This window comes from Chiloscyllium punctatum, chromosome 14 (assembly GCF_047496795.1).
Source record: "Chiloscyllium punctatum isolate Juve2018m chromosome 14, sChiPun1.3, whole genome shotgun sequence".
NCBI lineage: Eukaryota > Metazoa > Chordata > Chondrichthyes > Orectolobiformes > Hemiscylliidae > Chiloscyllium > Chiloscyllium punctatum.
Genome location: NC_092752.1, coordinates 23,208,555 through 23,218,066, shown reverse-complemented (window position 1 = coordinate 23,218,066; position 9,512 = coordinate 23,208,555).

Genomic DNA, 9,512 nt, shown 5'->3' with positions numbered 1-9,512 from the left:
GTGGGAGAAGGGCACTCCCCCAACATATTGCAACTTTAAGTACACTTGAGTGCTTGCCTCCTGTCAATTCAGTTACATGAAACCTCGGATTCCTGAGAACTCTCTAGTTCTATATGATCTCTACTCCAGCCAAGGAATCAATTCATTGAAGGAACTAGAGATCTTTACAAAATAAATTGGTATAATTCCATATGTACTTGCATGTGTAGAGATTGTAATTAAGACAGCCAGTGGACCTCAGAGAATATGAGTTCTCTGATTGAAGCTGTTACTCTAGTCCAATCAGGGAGTCTTGGCTGACAGATATAAACAGGGATGTCAGAGGCTCTGTTCAGTCTGAGGAAGCTGGATCAGAGTCAAGGGCTCTCCGAGTGTAAGGAAGACTTGGTGATGAAACACTGGGCTCTGTGGAGTTATTTCGGCATAGATTTTCTCTTTATCTGTGTGAGATGTTATTTTTGAATTCACTGAGGCAAGTGTGTGAGAACAAGTCATCATCTTTATTTTAATATGTACAAAACTTGCTGCTGGAAACATTTAAAATGGGTCAATTCGCTAGGAGGGGAAGACAATACAAAAACCTGATGCATAGAAACATTTTGATCATAGACAAAAATAGAACATGTGTTTCACCTGAAAAATCTTTGGATTGGAGTCTTGTAGCTAAGAAGGAGGCAATGCAGTTTATTGTACGTTGCCAATTCTTTTAGAGAAATATGCTATTACTCCCACACTTTTCCCTTTTTTTTCAAGAGACGTGCAATTTCTAAAATTATTTTTCATATCTCCAATTCACTTGTTAATGTATGAAAGCTGGTTCCATCATTATTTTAAGCAGAACATTCCAGACCAAAAACTAATGGTGCAAAATGTTTCCCTCGACTCCCCCCTGCTAAAGATCTGCGTCTCCTTAAGAGGGGCGTCTTGGTTCAAGATCAGTCAAAGGAATCGACAAATGCGGTCTGTTCAAAAAGCAAGGTTCATTAGTTTATTGAATTAAGGTACCTTGACGCAATTCTATCCAGCAACACAGAGATTGAAGCTTCCATGTTCCGGGGTGAAGTTGCACAATTACATTTGAAAATTACACATTATTTATGTGTTTTTTAAGAAATAGTACAACCTTAATTACAAGAAAGACCAATCACATAATAAGGTGCCATTATTTACAGCAAGTTATTCCAATGATATTTCCTGGGAAAGGGTTCTTAATTACAAGAAAGGTCCAATCAACTGTAATAACGTGACATGATTGAAGACAGGCTAATCCAATGGTATTCTATGCTAAAAGATATTTTATTTACGTAAATTGTCATGCCATGTACTGGTTCAAGGTTCATTCAAATGGTCAATTAGTGTGTCAGTATTCAGCTTTTGAAAACTCTATTGTCGTCTTATCTTTGAACTGCAACTTCATTCTGCAAATTAACAGTAAGGTTCACAGGCCATTTTATAGTATTCTTTTAAATCGAGAAACCATTTTGTTATAATAAAAATCTACATATTTCATTGCCTAATTTCAAATTTTAGATCCTCACTGCCAATTATCCCAAATATCGGTTCTTAGATATTGACAAGTGGAGGCGGTTTGTCTCTTTCAACTCGATCAAATGTCCCTCACGATTTCCAACACATCCATTAAACATACTCTAAATCTTTGCTGCTCTCTGGAGAACAATTCAAGTTTCTCCCATCTTTCTACACAACGCAAGTCTTTATCCCAAACAGAATCAGGCCCAAAAATGTTGGTCTTTTCAGAGTTTGCAGAGTCAATATGAACTTATCTTGTCTTGCAAAGAGCAATCATTAGTTTGGTTGTCCTCTCAGTGCCCTCCTGCCCGTAGCTCTGGAGACTCTGACACCCAGCTTCTCATGGAGCAACCCAGGAATATCAAGTCCTCTACCCCCAACCCCACCTGTGAGGCCTATCATCCCTTGAGAAAAAAGGCAGGTTTACCTCTTCAGGAAACTAGGCCACTTGCCCAGTCATTAAAGGTTGGACCCACATACACTTGTGCAGACGTAAACCTCTGTCTCACTTAGTGTACCAGTTACTACAGAATTGCAAGGGCCTGTTAGATCTTAAACTGTGAAAACGTGCCCTTTTGGAATTGCTGCCCCTTGATCCAAATTCTTGTTTCCACAAAATGTAAGTAGAGATTCCAAAGTGCAGTTAACATTAAATATACTCCCACAAGCCTCTCCCCCAAGGTGATACATATCTCCTGCTGGAGATTATTAGGACCTTAGGGCTTTCATATGAGCAGTCACTATTTGGACTTGATAATAGAAGGCTCTCATTACAAATGGAATGGAAGTCCATCGCAGTTTACCAGCTTCAAGAAACAGGAGGGGAAAGATTCAGAAACAATGGTCATTTGTGTACAAATGTCCAACAGCAAATGCAGATACACTGTTGATTCAATGATTCAAATGGAAAATTCAAGAACGCACAGATTACCAAGGGTTGTCAAGGGTAAAAGTTCAGAAAGAATTGATGTTCCTCTATTAAGCACCATCCTGTCTGAGGTCCCACTGTCTTTGGGCAGAAATACTTTAGTTCTGTTCTTAGAGTCATAGAGTCATAGAGATATACAACATGGAAACAGACCCTTCGGTCCAACCCATCCATGCCGACCAGATATCGCAACACAATCCAGTCCCACCTGCCAGCACCCAGCCCATATCCTTCCAAACCCTTCCTATTCATATACCCAATGTCCTTTACAGTCGCAACATGACCTCCCAACTCCTGTACTCAATACTCTGACCAATAAAAGAAAGCATACCAAATGCCTTCTTCACTATCCTATCTACCTGCGACTCTACTTTCAAGGAGCTATGAACCTGCACTCCAAGGCCTCTTTGTTCAGCTTGTAACCAAAGAGTTAATAGAAAGTGTACATATTGCCACAATAGCGAAATACAATAAGCTACCTAGTTAACTAAGACAAATACTTCTTAAGTTAAGACTCGTCAGTGTCTGTTTATACAGTTTAGATAGAGCACAGAGAAAGTTCAAAGGAAAGAAGGAACTGAGGCTTTTGTGGTGCAGTGGTAGTGACCGTATCCCTTAGGCAGGAGGCCTGAGTTTAAGTCCCAATCAGTCCAGAGGTGTACAATAACATCTTTGACCAAGTTGATGAGAAAATATGCCGGAAAGGAGGTTTGGTAACAGCATACTACCTAAACCATCTAAACCTGGCGAGACTGGTGGTCATCAGATGGAAACCACACCATGTTTTGGAAGGAAATAGCAATCTCAACCTGTGATGCTAAGAATACAACAGGAGATCGCCACATTATTAGAGTAGATTCCGAATAAATGTGCTAGCCACAGTTATTTTTGACTCTTTTATTTGTTATGCCCGGAAAGGACACTTATGGCAGTGGACCACATAGTAACTATTTCTTTATTTGCACATCCAGCAGAATCTATCAAACCAAGACATTGAAGATAGTTCAAGAGAAGTAACATTTGCTATGGCTGGATCCATGGTTCATAGTTCCAATGAATCTGTATGGGGAATTTCAGAAACAGAACAGGTCCTTTGTAAAGTGAATAGTGAGCATTTGCATCACACAACAATGACAGTTTAGCTTAGTCCTTGATGCATTGGGATGTGAAAGACTCTGACAAAGAAAGCATTGGAAGGCCTGAAAGGGGACTTTGCCACAGTAGATCTTATTCCTATGTATATTATACAAGCCATGCTACACCAGCACAGTAGGAGATTTTAATGTAATAGTATAACTTTGTCCCTCCTACATCACCCAAGATTGTTATTATTGCACATAGGAGCGTATTCAAAAGTACTTAAAGTAAAGGTGAAAGGAACTCAGCTCCAGATCCTTGATCAGCCTGTGAGACCTTGGATGAACTTTGGTGAATTGTAGCTCACAGATGACACTTTTAAGATCGCCTGTGATTAATTCTGCTTCACAGAGGTGACTATGATCAATTTCTAATGACCAATGATGTGGTAAAGGTTACATGTGGACATGACTTGTAATCAACAGTTGCCTTTCATGTGCAGGTGGGCTATGATTATGGGGTCAATTAGTTCCGTTTGAAGTCAGGTATTATGGGAGCAATGCTAATGTTACAAGTGTATGCTGGGTTACTTGGCCAAACTTGTTTGCTGACAGCGTTACTTGGCTTGTGACCATCAAACATTCTGTGTTTTTTCTCTGTAACTGTGCGTATGTGACAAGGAACAAGAACTATAGCAAGGAGCGAAAACTGTAGCAAAACTAACTGCAGGCAAGAAGCAGCTGCTATGCAAAGGAAACAACAGGAAAATGAGCAAACCTAGCTGATTTGTAATCGGGGAGACATCTTACCCAGAGCCTGAATGAAGCTCTGCTCTGTTTCCCAAATGCTTTTGCTTTAATAAATGGCTTCTGATGCACTTCTAAATTCATAATGTTGCATTATTTTGCCTACAACAAACTGGCTGGATGGTTGGTTTGTGATACCAAATGATGCCAACAGCATAGGTTCAATTCTCACCTTTGTTGAGGTGACCGTGAAGGTACCACTTTTCTAAACTGACCCCTCACCTAGGTTTGGTGACACATCACTAGTTGCCTTTCTTGCATAAGATAGCAGCCCCATAGCCGTATTACACTACTTCCATATGACTACGATAACCTTAACCCTCACTGTGAAATTACTTTGATAATGCAATTGCCCCCTTGAAGGTTCTCACATCAGTCAAAAGCAGAGCCCAGGTCCTCAGACAAGAGAAACCACATACTCTGCCACTCTAGGTGAGTCAGTCAGTTTCATTTCCATTGCACATTTGCTGTTTGGTTGAGGATGGAAGGGAACAGAGAGTGGACAGCACTTCTAACTCTGTGGAAAGCAGCATTCCAGCAAAGTGATAATGAAAGCAGTCTGTACACTCCAAAGTGCAGCAGTGAAGCTGCTGAATTATATCCTGAGTCGGAGATTTGACATGATAATGTGGTGGGTTTGATTTGTATCCAGCGCCAAGCTCCATGGACAGGGGTTGCAGGGAGTCACTGCCCATGAAGTATGCCCTAAAGTGTTGATACTGCTGCCCAAGATGGAGATCTGCAGGAGAAAGCAGCAAGATGGAGCTGCCTGGTACCCACTCTAATATCCATGCTGGGAGTCATTGGTATCCAGCTTCCCTCTGCTGCATGAGAGGATAGCTACTTATAGAAATGAGGTAAGAGTAAGTAATATTAGGATGTTAATGCATGTAAATGTGATGTTAATATATGTAAATGAACCTTTCCCCACTCTCAAGTGAGATTCTTAGCTTGCCATTCAAAACTTTGGTGCAAAACCAGACCTTGTTTTCTTGACGACATGACTGTAAGTTACCCAACATCACTTGCCCCCACTGTTCTGTGGACGGGGGAGCGTTCTACACAATGTTTCAAATTGATAATCAACCCGAAAGGCTAATTTCATTACTCTGTACTTCTCTTGTCAAGAGGCAACTTCATGTACTATACATTGGTTCATGTAGTATTTATTGTTACATTGGAAACATTCAAGCATAACTTTCACTACAATGCGCCTACTTCCATAATGAGCCATCTAGTACACAGCTAATAAGCTGTGTGGGCCATCAATGTAGACTCTGAGACTTTAAAGCTGGGAAGTGAATTAGCGTGACTTTTGCTAGGAAGTCACAAAGTATTTTATTTTCCTCTTAAAATACTATCTATCTGCAGGCTGAACAGAAAGGCATTGGCATAGATAGGAATACAAGCCTATGAACTGCTGGTACACAGACAACCACTTTATGAATAATAATTGTAAGAAACTAAAACCATAACATTTGAATACTGAGCCATCCAATACAAACGTATATATCATGACAAGGTGTGATAATTTTATTCAGTAATTATTTCATAAATTGGTTCTGAAATAAATAAACTAATTTATTTTGAGTGATTTATTGCATTTTCTCTTCAATTTTGAGCCTTTAATTAAACAAATATTCTGTTTTAATTAATCACATTATTTAAATGATGATAATACATCATTACTTCGTCTTAAACTGCAAAAAATAGACTCGATAGATTATCATCTCCCTAATGGGAGTTGTTTTTTGATCTAAAATTATGCTTGAATGTTTCCAATGTAACAGTAAATACTACATGAGCCAAGGCGTAGTACATGAAGAAAACTGACAAGCTAATTACATTCCAACATAACGGAGACAAAAAGGGAAAGAGGAAAATAAAACATGAGGTGGAGTAAAAGACTGTAAATCAGAGTAGGTGAAGCTAATTAAACAGAACAAGCTGTTGGTTTGGAAAACTGCTGCACTACTTTTAATGAATATCTGAATTATTCTAGTTCCCACGCAATATTCTAACTGCCTACCTGTAGTGCAATAATATTCAAAATAATAAAATCGTCAAAGAAAGATATCAATGGTTATGTGTGTGCTGTTGTATTTTCTCATTCTGTGCTTTGAGTTTATGAAGCCTTTTCAATATCAGCTGAAAACATAATTATTAAAAAGAGAATACTCAACACGACAGTGAAGAAATAATTGTTAATGTTTATAAAGCAATGCGCAGCTTTGAGAAAGCTGTCTTTGGAAGTTGGTTATTCTACATTGTTTGGGTTAGTTGCTCAGGAAGCAAGATTACTCATCTCCCTCTCAGAGGATGCCAAGTGCCAATCCAAGAGATGCCCTGCTACTCAAGAATGTTTGCTTTGTGCCAATGAGTTTCATCAGATACTGTGCTGGGTGGCTGCACAGAGAACGTTGAGTATTTTCTCTCTCTTGGCAGGAATCGCTAACAATGGTTTCAATGCAAGCTTTCAGGTCATTTTTCATCAACAATTACTGTGGCTGTGAAGTCAAAATCAGTGTCTCTGAAAATGTAGAATTGTGATTGAGCCATGTTTGATCAAAGTAATACTGGCACCATTCAAACTGTACACTGATTACCAGCTAGAATGGGCATCATGGTGGCTCAGTGGTTAGCATGGTTGCCTCAGAACCCAAGAGACTCAGGTTCGATTCCATCCTTGGTTGACTGTCGGTGTGGAGTTTGCATGTTCTCCCTGTATCTGCATGGGTTTTCTCCAGCTGCTCTGGTTTCCTCCCACAGTCCCAATATATACAGGTTAGGTGGATTGGCCATGCTTAATTACCCATGGTGTGCAGGGATGTGTAGCTTAGGTGGGTCAGCCAAAGATAATGTGAGGTCTTGGGATAGGGTAGGGGGCTGGCTGTGGGTGGGATACTTTTTGGAGAGGCGGTGCAGACTTGAAGGGCTGAATGGCCTGCTCCTGCACTATAGGGATTCTTGAATGATTGTGGTAAACACACTTAACAACGGACTCAAGTCCATATAAGGTGATCATTACTCCCAGCTAACGAGCTCTACATAAATCCAGAACCTGCTACTTACAAAAGGGACTGAAAATGAAAGAAGAATATTGGTAGAACAGGCGAGCAAATGTGCTCAAGTTGCTCCGATGAAGTGATACCTTCCTTGGTGCAGGGGCTATAACAGAAGTGGACAGGTTGTCATCCTCAGGGAACAAGTAGCCCCTCTTGTCAGATACTGAGAAGGCATTGGGAGCAGAAACATGTTGTGATCAATGCCAGAGTCTAACCCAGAGAAAGTAATGTCAAAAGAAGCTAAATGATTTTACACAAGAGCTTAATGTTAGTTCAAGCATTTCCATATGCCATATTCCCCCCAACTTCACCGTAAGACTCACACACTGCTTCACTCACCACTGCCCCTTCTCTCACCTTCCACATCAATATTCACCATGGTTCAAACTTCACATTCATAGTCTTGACTCACTGCTGCAAGCTGCAGCATCAGATCTCTCAGCTGCCACAGGCTATCAGCTACTCAACTGTGATAGATACACCCTCAAAATACCATGAGCCACACTTACTACTGCACTTCCACCTCTCTTACAGCAACACTTGACCAGCAGGGAACAGGCATGGCTGCATGTCCTCAGCCTATTAGAATGCTCAAAATCAGTGCAACAACCATCACTCAAGTTGAAATCACTTAAGATAACAGCATGGTCCTGTTCAATTCAACTCCTCACATCCTACTCTTGAAGTCACTGAAACTGATTGAAAAGAAATACTCTCACTTGATCTTACATTAGTAACCACCAGCTGTGGTGAGCTTGGAGGTGTGTTCTATATCACCTTTACATGAGTGGATTGGCGTTGATCCAGTGGAGAGTATAGAACAAGGGTCAACTCCTTGTAGGGTGATTTTACAATTAAACTCTGCTATGGGGAACCCAGATGATGGCTTTGATGGGTCAGTGAGCCAAACTTTTACTTGAAATTACTTGAAGAAGATTTTGCATTTGTTGATAAGCAAACAGATTTGAGTGAAAACCTGAAAACATAAAGCACTCAAATGGGTAGATTTTGGGCATAATTTGTGCCTGGATTGCCAACTGATTCCCAAAGTGGAAGCTCAAATGTTTGCCCCACTCCCACATCCAATACAGGCCCACCTCCAAAGATAATCACTCTTTAAAAAGAGAAAGTAAAGAGACAATTCTTTCTCAGTTGGAAATGAAATGATTATAGGGTGATGAGGTACCAGCAGAGTAAACGTTAACCAGACAACACACATTTATGTAAAAAGCAAAGTGGCATGAGGAAAAACATTTTTTTTCTCACAGCAAGTTTTTATATGGAGTAGTGAAAGAAAATGTTATGTTACCTCACAAAAGAGAGGTAACTTCAAGGAGGAAAACTTACAGGTTTTTGTAACAAAAAAAGGAAATAAAAAGAATTGCATAACCTTTTTCAAACAGGCAGCATTGGAAATTATGGCCTAATTCTGGGCTATATCATTCAATGACTGATTTCTTGAACAAGACACAGAATTAAGGTGACAAGGTGCTACATCAATGATGGTTGCAAATAATAAAAGCTCATGGTGAAGGCAAATTGGCATAGTGAGAAGGTTGATTGGCTAAGAGGAGAGAGAGCAGAGATGTAAATGGGTCTTTCTCAGGTTGACAATGAGCAGTGTACCACAGGGATCTGTGCTGCGATCTGAGTTGTTTACAATCTATAGAAATGACTCGGATGAAAGGACAGAAGATATGGTTGGCAAATTTGTTAATGACACAAAGATAGGAAAGTTGTGAAGAAGATACAATGAGGTTGTGAAAGTAAATGTATGTGTTAAATAAGTGGGTAATGATCTGGCAAATGGAGTATCATGTGAGAATATGTGAAGTTGCTTATGTTGGCAGAAGGAATAAAAAAGAAGCATATCATCAAAATGGTGAGATGTGAAGGGATCTGTGTGATGTCATGCACTAGTTAAAAACACTTTGTATGCTTACACAGCAAGTAATTAGGAAACCTAATAGATTATCATTTATCAAAGGCTCAATTGTATAGAAAATAAGTTAGTTATGCTTTACTTACAGATGACATCAGTGAGGCTCTAGCTGTGCTATTTGAAATGGCATCCTGAACGCCAATGCCAGATACAAGAATCGTATA